General features: G+C 36.6%; 1 protein-coding gene across 2 annotated transcripts in view; it reads right to left on the bottom strand.

Annotated features, from left to right (window-relative positions):
* The window catches only part of LOC102806958 (neuronal acetylcholine receptor subunit alpha-10), a 128283-nt gene that overhangs the window by 97769 nt on the left and 11040 nt on the right, over positions 1-19474 (bottom strand). The gene's annotated exons all lie outside the window — the stretch shown is intronic.

Below are 19474 nucleotides of genomic sequence, written 5' to 3'. Positions count from 1 at the left end.
AGATGCAAAATACTTACTCTTATGAAGTTGAGTTTTTATAAACACTTAAAGAAATCACAAATCAATAAACTATTTAACGATTCCATAAATGTCTCGACAATATTTTGTACCATTCATAAACCGCTCATTATTAATAAGTCTTGGTTAACTCACTTCAATGAAAGCAGGACACAACGGATGTTATTAATATTCGCCATTACGTAGTTCTAAAAGTCGAGCATTTCGTCTCTGCGCTGCCCTTTGTCGTGTCGTGCATTTATCCTGCATTGATCATAATGAGTTTAGAAGACTAAGTGTGGTATTTACGGAAATATAGAGACGTGGTGAAGCTAGTTAAATATATATTGTACATGTGAAGTTGGAAGTGCTGAATATTTGGTTAGAAACAACAACGTTTATTGGGAATTCGGTCTATATATTTCAAAGTATGTTTCCACCGTTAATCGCTCATAATATTGCTTTGACAGTTTATCTAATACCAGACTTTAGTAGCTTTCAACGACGATATGAAATCGTGTTGTTGGTCCAATAATTTGTTATGTACACTTTATTTTGCAATTGATTAGTGTTATTCTAATAATCAATTCGTTCAATAGCTGCTCCCGTATGAAGAAACTAGTGTCATAGCTGTTTATTTATACGTATATGTATAGACACCTAAAGGCACATAACCCGTTTTTAAATATAAAAAAATGCTTGTGTGGGTGGGGAATTAAACAACGCAAATGTAGTTGATAAAACTGCTGAGTGTTTCATTAGACTACATTAAATTACAAAATCCTTTTGTGGCGCAATAAATCACATGGAGATCTATATAATAGAAATCACAGATATTAAAAAAAATGTTTTATCATTCTACGGATGTGCTCTGTATAACACTTTATACACATGACCATAGAATACTACACTTATAAAGTGGTTGCGTGAGAGGCTTAATCTAACTAACACAGGAAGTTACCGTAGCTAACTTCCTGCTTGTTTGTGTTGACAGTACCATTAATTGTCGTCAATTGTCTTATTGCGCACTGAGCACGTACGCTGATCGAAAAGTTGTTGACAATCGCATAGTTATTCGACTAGAATTAGCGGAGATTCGGTTCACTCTACCGTTAAATTAATTGAGTACACTGTTTTATTGGCGTTTTATTTACCCATTGTTGACGTGCGGTTTATTAGGGATAAGATATACGGAACAACGTCGCTATATGTCGAAGATAGGATTCTCGGAGGCTGCATTTGCATCTCATCAAGCCCAATAAACTTATCGTAACTCCCAAGGAACTCGTTATTCCATCTGCACGTAAATCGTCGTCTTATTATATAAACTGTTCCATGCACACAGGCCATATATAATATTGGTCATTCAATTAACCGAGATCAGTGAATGGCTTGTACGAAATTTCTCTATTCAGCTCCGAAATTGGTTTTCAAAACGCACAGCTTCCTGGACAGCTCTAAAAGCCCCTCGGGGCGATATGTGTGTATTATCTTGTAAGGAATTTACTTAACGTCGAAAAATAATAGAAGGTACACCAAAGTACATTTATATTAGCTTATGTATTCAACTCAAAGATACCAACTTGGAAAGGTTGACAGGCAGATCTGCCTGCGTCCAGGCATTTGTTTTAAGACAACGCGTGCATTGACTAATTAAAGAAAACAAAGGCGTGTGAACATTCGGTCGATAGCGTAACGTGTAGCACCGTGCACGTTCATTTGCATTTAGTCGTCCGTGTGCTGATAACAAAACCCACGACGATAACCGAGCCGTCATCAATGCTACCGTCATAAATCATCTCTGTAGTTCGACTATAATGTGATTATCGCCATGCTGGATGTAATAAACATGCTAGAGATGAAGAGTGGGACGTACTGATTACATTATCTTTCGACGTGTCGCATTACGTTATGAGATGCAGAATATGACATGACATCTTCATTAATTAGGTAATAGTATCAGCATCCCCGAATAGGAAAACTTGTTATTTTCGTTGACGCCTCAAGTTTATTCGGCACCGAACACGAGCCTGGAAAAATACATATGGGTCAGTTGACCTGCAGCTGGATATAATATTACGTTTCATCTCACTGTAACGCGGCATGTGCTGTCTCTGGCGGCTCGCAAACTGCTCTGTGTTTGACAGAGCGTATCCGCTACATCAATGGCGACTGCTCAATCGTAATGATTACCTGTTGAAATATACATTACACCCTTTAGTTAATTCAATGATGATGTACCAGAACTGTCCAATTTGTATGCTAGGTGTTCAATATGTTAACCAAGGATGTTACTTAGACAGTGAATTCACGTCACCCACTGATTTATTTCGGGCCTTTTATAGCATTTTTAGCATATATAAGTTTTAAAGCAGGAGAGTCTTCACCTGCACATGCGTCAGATTGCCATAGCGTGTCATTGTTTCTAAACAAGCGTCTGCCCAGGAGCCTTTGCGTTTTTAGCGTGTGTTGTTATCGTCGCTTGGGACTCGATTCCCGCGCTTGCACAGGCGACGACCCTCCCGCTTTAATATATACTTTTATTATACTATTTTAATTATACACTATCGAACAGTTTAAGGAATGTAGAAGCGTGTGATTGTGTTTTTGATTGTGTAGTCTTCGGTGTGGGAGGGGAGGGGTAAAAGTTAGTCTCGTGCGATATCGCTCTCAGCGAGAGTTAGGCGGCCATTTGACTCTTAGGTAAATTCAATATTTTTATATAGACACCGACTAACATCAAACTGAAATAACGACACGGTAGATTTGACGTACTCGGATACAATTATCTTCTAAAATACACAAACACGCAAGTGTATACCAATGTTGACAAACAATACACGGTTCCTATACATTGCGCCCTCTATTGACAAAACGCTTCCATGATATAATGGCTGACGAGAAAGCTGTTCAGAGCGTCGATATCGATTTGATCTGTAGTCGAACGTAAAAGAAGGATTTATTTTTATGGATTTTACTATATTAGCTATGACGAACGAGTACATCGACATTTTTGACGTCACAGAAGCGCGCCGCCACCAGAGGGCGTGACTTATAAGACTATTGTATACTCACTAATTAATAGAGATTAATACATGTGGGATACGCTGTTGTCACGCTGCAGCTATATTTTTTCAGAAAAAAAAAGGTTTATTACGGAACATATGTTGTTGTGATTGCCAGTATCACAGGGTATGGCAACATACTTTTCTCAGTAATATTCCAGACAGCAGTTCAGCGACCATACCAGGCGCCTTCCATTCCCCGTGTAAACTATTATGTAAATATCGGTGGGTATTAGACTCGTCAATGCATATGGAAATTGCATAGGTGTATGTGAATTTACCGACTGACGTATGGCTTGCTATGTTTAATGCAAACCTCTGTATAGATTGTATTTGTACCTAAGAATAGGCTATAGAAATAACACAATCCGTGTACAAAATAAAACGTTGTCAAAATTTTATCCCTGAAAGAACATGCTTTTATTTATATTGTTATTTTCTGACGCGTTTTGTCACGTTAGTTTTAACCGATTAACCAGTCACTCAATCAACAAATGTGTGAAATAAATAAATAAATAAACAAACAAATAAATAAATAAATAAATAAATAAATAAATAAATAAATAAATAAATAAATAAATAAATAAATAAATAAATAAATAAATAAATAAATAAATAAATAAATAAATAAATAAATAAATAAATAAATAAATAAATAAATAAATAAATTTAATTACACAAGTCTCACTATTATACAAATGTCAACGTGAATCGCGAATTGTACGAGAAACCCTATCAGCATATGTTATTATGTCGCGCATGTTTTTTAACAATTTACAGCAGAATTATACTTGTTTGTAGAAACAATAAATGCGGTTGTCATGGTAACGTGTAGCAGTGAGCGTACATGAAAGACTACACACTGAGTTATCAACTTGAATATAATTTGTTGGCGTCATTTAGACAATGGAAGAAATTGTAGTTCTGTTAAGTTTGAGCTACAGAAGGTTTTCAATCTGCCACTTCATCTATACATTTACTGCTTGACGGAATGGAATGTTGTCCGACATGATATCATGAACTTTGACCGATACACATTCAACTCATCCCCCAGTATGTTCATAAATGATACGAATTTAGTGACTCTGCAGGAAGGGGAGTCATCGACAATTTTATATCACTAGTAACTGTACTATACACACACTTGACGACCGTAAACGTTGTCCGACGTGGCGTATACTAATGGGTGTACTTTACATCTCCTAACGCCGTAACCATGGGTTACAAAACTTATCCGATAGCTTACATATTTAGGCCGATTTGAATTCCATAATTTCCTAACGTTCGTAGAAAATATTTAAAACATATTATAAGTTGATAGCACCATAAAAATGGTTTAATTTTGCTTTATGTATGCAGATTATATAGCCATATTGCCCGAGGGGCACTAACACTAAACGTGTGCTCGTATAAAGCATTGCACTGACTGAATTAATGTAAAGCTTATATAAAAGCCACACCCTGCGGCGAGGAAACGCGGCGAAACTATGGGATAAATCGCAAAACCCAGTTGCTGAAAAACGTAACGAGCTGCGTAAAAGAAGATTAAACACACTATATATGACCGGGGTGAAAGGTGTTGGCATGAACGAAAATAATTCATTGGCAATTAGAGGCAAGCATCAGTGTCTGATATTAACTCCTAGGGCGGTGAATGTAAGAGCAGGGACACGTGTCGGCAAGGAATGATGAAACGCCAAATGGTAACATGTATTGAACACGTAATGTAATAAGGGGACCCACCTGATTTGTACAATTCCCACTGGTTTGTGTAGATGCTATAGTAGGATTGTGGGAGTAGAAAAAATCATATTATAATGAAGACTTTGAAATATGTAACCTCAACGAACAAAATTAATCTTATTACGGTCGATTGACTGAATAATTCGGAAGAGGGATAAATCGGCATAGAGACTCACATAAACACAATTGCCCCGACTGTAACGAATGTTGATAAGTAAAGTTGAAATATGTGTTTAAGAACGTATTATGAAATTATTGACCAATAACGCATTTAACTCAATCTTCCAAAGTGTGTATTAGGTGGGGAGTGAAAACAACATCGAAAATGTAACATCGTAAGTAATGCACTATACACACCATATTTTGTTCTGTGAATAGGCGGTCCAAAAAATTCTTTATATAAAACAGTTAACTAGTTTCACAATTAGATTGTGTTTTACACCGAAATAGTTAGTTTCTCCAGTGATATATGTTCGGTTATAGCAGTGCCGAATCCAATGGGGGGCGTTGGGGGGGGGGCAAATACGATCGGATAATTCCAATATACCACGAACTAACTGTTATTTTAAATACTATAGCACAGTATACCTGTTTTTTAGCGAATACCATGGCTAATTTGGTGACGCGCAAGTGAACACACATTCTCTATGAGCGCCTATCATGAGAAAAAAACATGTGTTGGATAGTTTTCATGTGCTTACTTTTTCGAATTGCCGTGGTCCACTATTTCCCGTGCCAGTGTTCGTTGACATTAGAGGGAAAACAATTATGACGTTGAATAAGGATTGTGTTATATAGATGTTACTCGGTCGAAAAGGTCGGCGTTAAACACATAATAATGTATGGTATCAATGTATATTATTGCAATGTTAATGTATGTTAATGTAATCTTAATGTAGAATAATTACCGCCTTTTATGCGAGCGCAGCGTGATCGCCTACCTCCCCATGATCATTCCCATTGGGAGTTCACAAGTCCTGACCCAATTAATTATGCAATCGGACTGTTTTGATCTAATTATAACTTTTAATAACCGGATCCATACAAATCTAGACTGTATAAGTATCCCGAGGATACCAAGGTCGGCGTTCTGTCATTGATTTATCGGTTTCAATTTAGTCGTTTGTAAGTTGACAAAGTCTGCTTGGCGTGTGGTATTGCTTGCTCGTTACAGACACAAGATGGATTTTGAAGGAGATTACGCAGGATAATTTTATTGAAACAGTCTGTCTATGTAAAGAGGCGGTTACGGAGTGTAGTGGCAATACTATATTTATCAACAACAGGTTTTTAAAATATTACGTCTTGAGTGCTCGGTCCCAGAAAAAACACAAGTACCGGAACCAGTCAGGAAACAGAAATAATAACTAAAGAGCGGTAGTCGTCGCGCCACGCATGCGCGAGATATGGGACTCGTATGAAGACAGATGGCGAATTTGGCTGTTGCGTCGACCAACAAATTGGAACGTTACTAAGCTTTAACTATGCAATTTCTTTGGTGATTGGAAGGTATCGAAGGAGTCGCCGATGGTAATTAGTGCACGTTTCACACAGGTCAAAAATCGTACTCGCGATTTACATTAACAGGGCGCATCGGATTGTGGGAAAATCAATGTTTATCAACAAACCCCTTACATGCGCTGCGCGACGACCATCGCACTTTAATTTTGTTTCGATTTATTTTACAAATAGCGCATGCTGCTCATACGGTGCTTGGTAAAATCGAATGACTACAATGTGTATATGCTACGATGTGAGGAAAATGTCGAAATTACGATCGCAGAAAATATTTTGACTGTATGAAGTTAATATTGTACAGTACTATTCTATATTCTCCTAAGTTATTTCCACACACAGTTGTTTATAATACTGGGAATCTTTAATATAGGAATTTCGAAATCGTTTTACGATCTTCATGCGATAAGCGCTATTGGATATAACATGCTAAACATTCAAATCTCTGCAGGCTTTTGTACACTTTATTGTTCGCAATTCTTTTCATTTCTATCAAATTCCCGGTTTGATATCGGCAGTAATATGAAATACTCTCATCAATAACATAATAATATTAATATTTCATCAATTTGAGAAGCGTATTCAAAAACATCAATAAAATATGACTACATAGTTTCGTTTGGATACGGTTGCCGCGGTAGAGTAAATATATAAGGGGGCTCGGAGAATAAAATATATCCTTCTAATTAATTTAACTTCAATACCACGTGCAGCAGTTCCAGAAAGATAATAAAATGCGATTATCTTCAAATATAGTGAGTGCGTTGTATTGAACAATGTGCTTTCATCAGCGGAGCGAGGAGGTTCGCATACTACTAATTCCATTGTTCGAAAGACACAATCCCAATAATGATTTCAGAGAAACGAATAATAGTAGCAACGTTCAGAAACGTGATAGTTTAAATCGCCAAGAACTCGACCTTGCATTGAAAACGCATTGCAGAAGGTCCCTCGTCACGGTCATATTGTTGGCTGCTTCCGTGACCGGTAATTGGAGTGACGATGCAGGTGCAAATGCACTACGACGATCAAAATAATGACAAACAACTCCTTGTACCAACGTCTCTAGCATTCTTACACGAGCATACATGAATATAAATGAGTTGCTTTGTTTAAATAATTAGCAATCGCAAAGATGTTATATGGTTTTAATCCAATTAACCACAGTAACTTGTCCATGTGCGTAACCACTGTCGTATCCCGTGAAATCAATGTCCATTACAGTAATTCAAATCCAATTTTATGAAATTGTTCATTTACTTCCAAATATATATTTCACTAATTACTAGTACATTGTATAGATATTGATTAAATGCACAATCTTGAAGTTAGCAGTGTATATCATGTTTTACTAGTACTGCGCACGTCGTACACAGTAAATATGTTAACGAAGTTTAATCTTGAATCTGAGACGAGAGCTTTCAAGCAGATAAAGCAAAAACTTCACCCGGAAAATGGGTGTTGGTTCTTCGTTCAAATCAGGTCAAGTTCACTCTTCGCATGTATGGTTCTCCTACAGTCAGCATATATCGATACGGTGGAACATTTGTACTGAACTGTGTAGTCAATCGTACCGGCCATCGCGAAGGGGGGGGGGTGTAGCTGATGCAAGCATTCGCACCACGTAAAAGTGCTAGTTAGTTTTCAAATCAGGGTATAGAGCTTGTGAACATCGGCGTAATAGTCATCTCTCAAATATACGCGATAATAAGTGATTGGATTGCTTCTTCGCTCTATACATGAACTTGAAAAGAGTCAGATGAATTTACAATGCGCCTTATACTACGGCAAATGTACAACGCACTTGCTCACACCACGAACGTATACCGCGCTAATTGAACCAGCATAAACAAGCCTCCACGTGTTTATCACTGTTCTTAATATATAACCGTCACATACGTTCCAAACTAGATTCTCCACTGATTTGGAGGAATATTGAAACAGGATCAATCACTCGTGTGACGTGTTCCCACTCTTAACTGACATTTGCATTGTGGGTAATACTCGACAGTGCAAATAAGCATATGCCACCATTCAGAATGCAATCAAACACCCCTGGCTACATGAAATTGACATGAATCTGTCGACATGTGCATATTACAAAGTCGTACCGTACTCCAGTCTGCAAGTGAACTAGGGGGTCGTGTTGTTCCGTGAATGACACAACCGTTTAAACTGTCTATTCATTATTTGAAAATTGATTTAAAACACACCTGCATTTACATATTATATTGTAGATATGGATCTGTCTTGTATGATTCGTAGAGTCAAATAGTCTATGTAATGTTGTAGTGCTGCATTCAATGCTGACTAATAGCGATATTTAAGACAATCCCACACGTGTTGTACTGCAGTTGATTCAAAGAATATATACAAGGTAGAATTTAATAAGTCGAAAACAAACTCTCTCATTTATAGCTAAGGTTGGGTGGCATATTAAGCTCATTTTTTAAATAGCTTTTTTTAATATAACTGGAATAAATGAGACATTCACTGGACTTAACTGCAACTGATAATTCGTGGTAGATATTTTTTCTTGATCCACGTAAACAACGGACGGAACGCCCTGTAACCCTCCGTTATCTGACCGTGTTCTTACATATATAACAAGTACATCGACGCCAAACATCATTATACCTTCCATTGCACCACCTGGAGTATATAAGTGCATGCTATTTTTAGCATCGAAGAATGTTTCAGGAAGCTTTTAATACTATGATGATGTTTGGTGCTTTTTATTCTGTGATGGACCATGCGGCACTTTAATTGGGCCCGTTTATTTTTCAAACACTGTCTTTCTCTCTTTCTATCTTGGTGTCTTCACACTGGGCAACGTAACAATAGTTTTGGCATAATACTTGGGTGTGGACGTTATAAATTCGCGGTGATGGAAACTAAACAGTTTGTGTCACTCCGTATCAGTTTAAACATATCAGTTTTCAATATTGATACCATGTCACCATTCCATTGTGTTGTCCTGTTTCAACTTTCGTATATATCTTTTACGTTTTCGAGTGGTTGGATTAGATTTGTTGAAAATCGACAGATATGAACAGTTTATGCGCGCATGTGTTATGCAGAGTGTTCAAATTAAACCATTCTACTCTGTAGCTGTCTTGATAGATAGTAGATCTGCTGAAAAAGGTGTCCGATTGTTCCTGACTATGCAGGATGAGATAACGCCATCCAATTTAAATATCCGCTGCCACCATTACGTGACACAGTAACACGCAATATGGTAGTCGTTTTGCATGTTGGATCGACTGCAGCCAAACGGTAAATCAACCTTGCCCTAGTTCATCCGACTGTTGCCCGTTCAATAGCTTCAACATATTCAATTTACATCGCCCTATGGCTAATAATGCACATATATATTATTAATTCAATATTTTTATTTTCATTTGAATCTTTCATTTAAAATGATGTCGTCATAATGAGAATTTGCAATTCCCATTCACCAACTAACAACTCTTATTATAGTCGATATCAGTATCGACTATAAAAAACGGTCAATCGAAATAGAAACACCACCGAATTGGATGGTTATTTTTCTCTCCAATTTCGAAATCGAAATATACTCACTACATAATACCGTACGACCACATAATACCCAGTCACACATATACGATTCAAAGCGAATCACATGCAAATGTCCAAACGCTTTTCTCTCGGGGATTGTTGTAAATGTGAATGTCGCGCGTGGCACAGCTGTTTTGAATCCCGAAACAATATTATTCTGTTATGCTCTGCATTGTGCTGGCATTCCATATGTGCGCGTCGTTTACTCGAAGGTCATTTCAGCAAATGCTTTAGAATCATCGAGAATCCGCGATCAACACTCAATTGGTCGATTCGATGGCATTCTGCAGGTGAATGTTATTCTAAATGCCGAGGTGACATTTGAATATACATATGCCCGTTAGGGGTCTGCGTGATTGCTTCACCAATTGTTTCGCAATATTGTGTTTTTATTATTAGTATAGAAGGATGAAAGACGACAATATGGGCCATTACACATTTTATCCCCGTTCACTCATGTAGTATCTATACACACCAGTGCATAAGGCGGAAAATATAGAAGTAATTATTAGTTGAGCGTTTGAACAATGTCAATGGGGGTGATGGCCTAAAGCGTAGCAAAGAATAAATTTAACATAGATCTTTCACATTTGCGTCATTTCCGGATGATTTTTGAAAGATTGTGGTCATCGACTTTGAGTCGTACATTTAGTGCTTCGTTTATGGATTCTATGATTGCGTACACCCTAAGGCTGTATGGCTGTATATTCTCTGCAAATGTTGTTGAATCATTGTTGATTGCCAAGAAAATTAGCAGCAGTAAATCAACTCAGGTCTGTTTAGGACAGTGTAATTTACCCAGTGCTGCCATCGCACAAAAGAACAGTTTTAACAGCTGATAGAAAATATGTTTTCAGATGAACCCATTCAAACTAAGCGCAAATATAATCCAAGACAACGTCATTGAAGGTGGGATTGTTGAATGAGTATTTTGGTTCGTGGCTTGTACATGTATATTGTTTTAAGATGCTGCGAATGATGTAGGCGTGACAATTCCCATATAACTCATCCTTGTGGTGCCACACTGCCTAGGTGTCCATGTTGAGGGATAATCATGATACCTTAAAATCTGGCAGCATACACGAAGGTGTGTTTAATTATGTCTTCTGATTGTCTAGGATGATTGTATATGCTTACGTCGTAGTTGGCTACTTGATTGCTTCGGCTGCCTACTAATCCACTGTATTTCCTAGAAAACCGCTATTATTCCACAGCATAACTAACCTAATAAACTGAAATAATCAGGGATAAACCATTAGCGTGCGACTCGCATGCAATTTTGTCAAATCTAGCGGAAGATCGGTTCACCAGAAAGCAGCGAGAAAGGTAATGAAAAAATAACAACGTCGCGGCGAATTCGTGCAAAGTGTATACACTAACGAGTTATTAAATTGTTGACACGCGTGTTAAGGCACGCCGTATCGTATTTGAAGCCGTTCTGTAGATGTATATACATAATTGTGTGGAGATCTAGACAAACACGTTGAAAAATTGTTTCATTAGATATATGTATGATAATCTCCCCGTTTGCGATCACGTTGGTACATTGAATTAATTAAATAATGATTGAAGAAATTTGCTACGTTTTGCCTGTTATGAGAATGTCAGATTAGTAGTGTATCGGATATGTAAATACACATGAAAGAAGAGCGTGGACAGCATCATTTTCCATAATTCTGTAATTCTATTCCAGGTTGATAATGAGCATGCGACTGTGAATTTTTGAAGCATCTTTGTCTATTTTATATTATTTTTATTATCTATCCCCCTTTATTGTCGTATTGAGTATGACCTCGATACTATATATAACGGAAACAACTAAACCCGTATTCCAATATCAGCTATGTGCCAAAATATAGTTATTTTAAGAAATTAATATGATATATATTTTTGCAATTTTCGCAGCATGGGTGAAGCGATGGAGTGTATGTTTGGCTCGTTTGTTTGAGTTACTGGTAATGTTTCGATCACCAACTGAGATTCAGTGGATTCATTTTTCATAAACAGCGTGATCAGTAGTTTTTTGTGAGTTATCTTATCTGACAATGTAGTAATCAGGTACCTAATACGACTATATTACGCAACGTTCAAATGTCAATATATATATATGTATATCGCGTATTACGTTGTCATGTATCAGCTGGCGGTGTCCAAGTTCTGACGGATGATAGACAGGAGAGGAAATGCCAGTCTGTAGTCTGTCGTCGCTTATACTAACAGATAAGCCATGCCCTCAACATACGTAAACTCAGGCAAATCTCCATCGTCGATACGAGTCGATGGTATCGTTTGGGGGATTAATTTCTAGGAAAAGAGTGTGCCAGATCGGAGATGATACGACGAGATAGTGGTTGCGGTGATACACTGTATAACCTCTTTCATGCATATGGTAATTAGAGCAATCCATAATGCCATCTCTGGTGGCATGCGTTATGAGCATATCTATAGCATTGGGTGCAGGAATGTACGCCAAACAACGGGAAAAAATGATTCGTATTATAAACATGCGTGTATATGATCACCGCTTCATCGAGTAAAAGTGATTCTCTAATAAATAAATTGAACAGGGATTGACATCGCTGTGCGAGCAACAGTGAAACGGCTACTGCGCCCACTGATGGACTCCCTACTCTCGTAATTCTATCTGTTTATCAAAAATCGATGCACACAAAGAAACCTGCATATTTATCCATAATATACTGTATACACTTCATTTTCTCCATGAATGCCTACCCATTGTTGGCAGAATTTAATTTAGGTAACCGGCTAGCAGTTAGCAAATCAATGAAGTGAATAAAAGCCAACAAACACGCTCGTGACAGACAATGCCGTTGTATACCGCTTTTGACAGAACGCTAACAAGTCTTGTTTATTTCTGTACAAAGCTTGCGCCGTGGTATTTGCCGAAGCTATAGCTCATCCAAGAGTAAACCACTCGGCCGCTTCTGCCAGCGGCGGACGTATAATATTGGCGTTTATAAGTGAATATACCCTACTTGTAGCCTAGTAGTAGTGCTCCGCAAAATTAAAAAATAGGAATATATGCGCCTGATATGAGATACGAACAAATTGTGTCGATTTATATTAGCTGCGAATTTTTGTTTTTTCGTTTTTTTTAGGAATCCTGATAAATATATATGAGTAGCAATATTACCAGTTAATTACCATATTTAATGGCATCGCTCTTAGATGGTATGTCAGGCATAGGGAAAACAAACATAATTTCGCATTCTTTGTCGACTATTGTAGCAGGATCGGCCAAAGATACAATTGAACCAAACGTCAGCTGGCTCAACGAGACTTCTTTTCAGACGACTAACATCACACAGATGAGATGCGATAAGCAGTGACTCAACAAATATCACAGGATGAAGGAATACATTAAGAGAGATTTCGTGCTTGATAGACAAACAATCCATAGGACCCACATATATTGTTGTATTAAATTCCGATGTATGTGATAAGTCAGCTAGGCGGTAAACTAAAAAGACAAATATCACCGGTTAAATAGATAGATTAGTGTTTTACATAAACATGACTAGAAATACTCTTATGTATGTAACAACACATATATAGATTTATTTCAAATACATTTTTGGAATCTTAATAATACATACGTAAATTTACTATCTCTTAAATATTGTATTATAATCATATAACACAAAAAACGCAGGCCAGAAATGTTATGAACATTATAACTGAATAATATACAAAATATCTACACATTACCGCGTGCTATTAGAGGATAAATATATAAATATATTTCGACAACTAGCAAACGTTTGTTGTAGGGTGGAATAATTATCACATGAGAGTAAAAGTTATATTACGATTAGTGGATTCATAAGTCGTTAATACACATTATTATACAATACAGCAGACAACGGAAAATACGCAAACTTGTGCGACCATCAACGTATGCATTCTAAGAAGTGATATCAGGTGTTTCTAAAATAATGAGCACACCTAGTTCCATATTCAGAACTGTGACGACGAATATATCGACGTGCTCCCTACACACTTCAGGGCTATATGACGCGAACAAGTCCCCGAGTTTTTATATCTTAGACATACGCTAAATAACTATTGTTATACTTATTTCATATTCAGTGGTGAAAAGTACAAGGTAGACGTAATTACACAAATACAGGATTGGCGGATTTTAGGTGCGCGTGATGTTTCATGAGTCAGTAAAGCGATAGCCTTGTACGACGTGCGTGAATGACGCCCACCGTCAACGGTGAGAGGTAATACAGTTGTTTTATAAAAAAAACAATCACGAATAAGGACGACAAAATGGCGGATAATTATGGCTTGTTTGGAAACATATTTCTTGCATAATGACAAGTGAAAATAAATTATTTGTCAGGTGTTCAATTATCCTGATATCAATCGTGGGTCAAATTCACTATTCGTATATTTCACATCTATAGCAGAACCAATCTTCGAAGTTATATATCATTTCATCTATCCCTTGAAATGTACATCCTTCGTAACGCTGGCTTTCCGTTAAAGATATTGTATGTCATTCGCCAAGGGGGTAATTTAAACGTAGACAAAGCTAACACTTGTTAGAATGTCTTTTGAACATCTGTGGCATACAGGAAACGGGAGCTATTCAGGTATAATGATTTAGAAGTGCACCAAGAAAGTGTTTTCGAAAACCTTGCATACGAAGAGATTCAATTTGAAAAAAATATTATCATTTTGGTGAATAGATAAACAACACATATGATCTAACACAGGTGATTGCGTTACTATTGTATCAGTTCGCTATTAATATAAATGATGTAATTGCAAAACAGCAACTGACAAATAATGTACAAAATCGAAACAATACATGGTTAAATTAGTGGAGGAAATATAAAAACTTTCATATCAGTGTGTACATCAAGACACACAGACATTATATAAATCTGAGTCATTTTGCTAGAAACCCATAGTCTACATCAGACGAGGTACATTGAAACAAATCTAAAATAGTAATACTGGATTTTAAGGCAAGAAGTTTATTAACGAAGGTTAACTTTGGTTGAGGATCAGCTTTGCTGCTAGGATTGTCTTCCGGTTGTGCTTCACAAACTCAGTCACAAATTCTAATTATATTAAAAACAACAGTCGGCTTCTACTGATTCTCTATTGATACCAAAATAATCCTTGCAGCCTCTCAACTGAAATACGTAAAGTGGTCATTCAATTATTCAAAGACAGGGCCGCCATCTTGGATAGCCGTTGCTCCATAGCAACAACATGTACACTATAGCATTGCCTTTCTCCACCATCGCGCAAAATACTTTACATATACGAATTAAAATTATGTATATCATTTGTTCTTAGACAATATAAGAAATGACATCTTTTTTTCTTCTTAGAGTTATTGAAATACTTCAAGCTAGTCATCGTTTTTATTCGAATGCCATTTAAAATTTCAATCTTCTGTGCGCGTTGCGGAGAATTGATTTATTTGGTCTGCGATTAAATGATGTAATTAACAACTAAACAGTTTGGTTATTGTGATAATATTTCCTCTAAGCCTTTTATTATCTCGATAAAGAGGGACCAATGCCCCAGAAATGTCCACGCCCTTATAATGTAATATAAGATCTTTTATTTATACTTAGTTTATTTATTGTGAAATAATTTCTTCAGATTATTTAATTACGTACTCAAATGGGCAGCCGAGCAGAACTGAAATGGATACAGTCAGACAGATATACTTCTGAAACCCACGGCGCTGATGGAGGATATATTGAAAAACACGGGAGTTCAGCGATATAACTTGTGTTATTGCTTCCTAAATCCCCACTCGTTGAAACGATAACCGCGCGCATTGTTCACTGACACACCACGTGACTAAAGATCGAATTTTGCAGGATTAAATCATATACTAGTGCTAGTATACTGTGAAATGAACTGAAGCTACAAAACATGTATAATTTATGTTTGATTTTTATAGTTTCGACATTATTGAAAACTATAAAAAAAAAAGCGTGACGTTATCATGAAGGAAAGAGAAAACGCCAAATACGGAAACATTACTTCGCAATAGATACTTTAGGTGATATTAATCAAAAATCGTTGTATTTACTGTAATAATAAACCATGTTGCAAGATGCGTAACCTTTTATTAATTATAAATTTTAATGTTAAATACAAATTTATTTATTTATTTATTTTGATTCATATATTTATTTATTTATGTAATTCTTATACTTATACTTATTTATTTTTTATTTACTAATTATTCACAAGATCAGGCATAAATTGAGCAATATTACAAATAATAGTTTTCATGAATCTAGAATGTGGGTTTGTACTGATTGTTTTGCTTTAAATGCCTTGAAATATAACATATTCTGGTGTTTTAATTGACAATAATTCAAAATAAACATTCGATTGGTTATAATATTGCTAAATTCCGAAAATACAGTAGTTCCTATGCGAACTGTTTTTTTTTTATTGACGCTGGCTTCGCGGTGATCTGAATTCTTAATTCACTGGCGATGGAAATACAAGAATGTTTGTATGCACGTCCGAGTTGGCAGCAGTTCGTGATCAAGTGGCAATGTTTCGCCACGTTTGAATTTGATACGAAAGTATCTGATTAAATTTGGTTGCTATAAAAACAATTTGTCGCCACGAGAAATGATACACGATGCGTTGTCAAATAATTATGTACGGGTTCGACCTCGCACATGTCAGGACGACGACATCGTCTATATGCAATAAACTGTTGTGACAAAGTGTATGGTTATTTATGTTGGCATGGTTTGTTATAATGGCGCAGATCAGACAATCAACAGTAAGTTTGTACAATGAAAATATATAAGGCATCCATTAAATTTATCAAGAAAAATCAAATAATGTATGATAAATATAGATTGGCAGAATGAAAACAGTCTTCAAATTGTTCCTATCTGCTATAACGCAATGTGAGTTTGATAGTGAGGATACTGTGAATGAATGAAACATGTGCACAACCTGCGGCTAATAGAAACAGATCGTACAGGGTGCTCAGGCTTTCTCACTAATTAGACAAAATAGCCTATTTACCACACAGTCATCATTTATTCAAAAAACGAGGTTCATGTAATATTGCGCTGCCACACAATATAACTAAAATACATGATTCTCTGCCCATATAATGGCGTATCGAGAACAGAAATAGGGTATGCGTGTAAAGTAAGAATAAACAAAAATAGATCGAAGAATCAAAGACAAAACACGACATCTGAAACACCTTTCATCGAGTCAGCGAAGGTTATTCATCTCATGCTTCAATTCTGCGTTCAGTATTCATTGAACGTTCGTCATATAACGATCTGCAAGTCAATTTCTCCCGGGGCCTACTTAACTGAACTTGCCGTAACAATTTTATAAGCTAGCAACTGTCTTCATGTCCGGGTCTCCGAGACACAGTGTGACAGACTCTGTACCCACTGGCAGGTCACTCACTCAATTGTAGTGAAGCAAATTCAGAGGATAAGATAGGACTTTCTGCGATAAGCATATATTTCCTAGTTTTTTATGGAAAACGAGAATTGTCAATTCATATAATATTAATGGATCATACGTATCATTTGGACATACAATACTTGTCATAAATATTACCTTATATACCGTGAACGTGGGACTCATTAACGTTTTCGCGTGCAGCTGTACTGTGACGAAATGTCTCATTATCGTACTTGGGAATTCGCCACACAAAGTCCATAACGTAGCATATGGTAGGCAATGATTATATTAGCCACCTCAGGAATACTGTTATAATGGAATAATGCTAATTCGGTAAACGTGTCCGATAGTTAACCTCCAATCTATTTGTAAAATACTAGTAGTGTTTTTCATATATTCGAAATTGCATAGGCAACAATGTATGGCGAGGAAAGACCACTGCGACTCTGGAGTACACACACCACACAAAGCTGGTAATCAAAGATCCAACTAACGTTTTATTTGTGTGTGTGCGTTTTTTTATTTTTTTATTTTTTAGGTTTGGGTAATATGATGAGAAAATTTGCACGTTTTATTTTTTTCAAAACAAAGCCATTGAATTGAGAAGTATTTGCCTGACCTGTTATGGCTATGGAAATATACGCGGAAAAGTGAATGGAAACTGTCGGGAAGAGGTTGGATTGAAAATGAATTGCTAGGATTGTTCCATACATGCTGAATGTTATATGTAACTATATTTGTATTTCAGTCGTACATGAATGCTGATTACTATTCAGAACCTCGCTTTAAGCTTCTTGAAATTGACAATGCATGCCACAATGACCGCATTTTCTATATTATGATTACATGAATGTGCCGCAAAAAAGTAGCTACTGAATACTGCTGATTATGTAGCAATCGGCTAAATTGTTGTCCATGTTGCCTGGAGCACGGCATATAGGGCTGTCATTTACTGTAAACGACAACATCGACATAATCATTAAATACAGTTCATTCACGTCTTTTCCCATTTACATAATTTCCTCGCTTCGTCGCTTTTCTTATTTTCACACAGTTTTAATTAGGTTAGCCTTAGATATTTTTATATTAGATAAGGGTAGCTCTGTTTATATCACCGATGTATGTTGTTATTCGCTTGCCCATTTGAGGGTACCAGTCAAATCGTGCGTCAATAACGCATTTTACAGCACACTGATATACGTTGCGGTGCGATGGATTAAACTATTTACATTCACACTTAAGTACATTTGCCGGTGTAAAATCGCTCATTAAATGTGGGTTTCAAAAAGGCAAATTGAAATTAAAAACCGAAATTCCGGTTTTAAGAATTCATTCGCATAATGTATGACGTCACACTATTGAACGTGGTTTACAGTTGAATAAAGTAGGTCAATTGCACTAATTCAATAATTTAAATTATGATACAAGTTCATCATTTTATTTTTACGAGAGTGTCTCTGCCTTTCAAACACACTATTACACGGTTACATCAATATATAATTTAAACAAGTAACACGCGTAAAGATAACGAACCGTGTTTAAAAAAAATGACGCCCGGAATAGGCATCAAGTCAAGCATGTATGCGTAAACACGTGTTCGATAGAGCGTAATATGTATTGCATCACTGTCCCTGTATCTCACAGACAAGATCCATAATTAGGGCGAGTATGGTGTCATCTGTACGCATCAACAGTTGAATTTACAAATATATATATATATCTAGCTGACATGTGAACAGGACTTACTCATCTCAGATATATTCATTCCAAAGCTGATTCCAATTTTATTATTTACCGAACATTACTAGTTGTTGCACAGGCAGCGTCTAATCAAGTAGACGTGCAGTGATGAGGATGCTTCCGCAACCTGTTCTTTGGGCGGAGTTCGATAATAAAGGTTCAACGTACTATAAAAAATACGGGGGCCTCAGTTAGCAGAAATCGTCAGTGAACCGGAAGAGTATAAATTCGATAGAAGGAATATCACCATCAGGGGATATTGTTATATATCGGGGTTTATTTTTCTCAATGAAGCTGAAACTTTGCAATTTACTTGATATTAAGATTTCGCATCCATCGCGGAAGAACGCTCTTGCTGATGCCAAAGCTCGCAGTGAAAT

This window comes from Saccoglossus kowalevskii, chromosome 15 (genome assembly GCF_978046115.1).
Source record: "Saccoglossus kowalevskii chromosome 15, keSacKowa6.1, whole genome shotgun sequence".
NCBI lineage: Eukaryota > Metazoa > Hemichordata > Enteropneusta > Harrimaniidae > Saccoglossus > Saccoglossus kowalevskii.
Note: the sequence above shows the minus strand (reverse complement) of the source record. Positions and strands in the feature narration are given on the sequence as shown.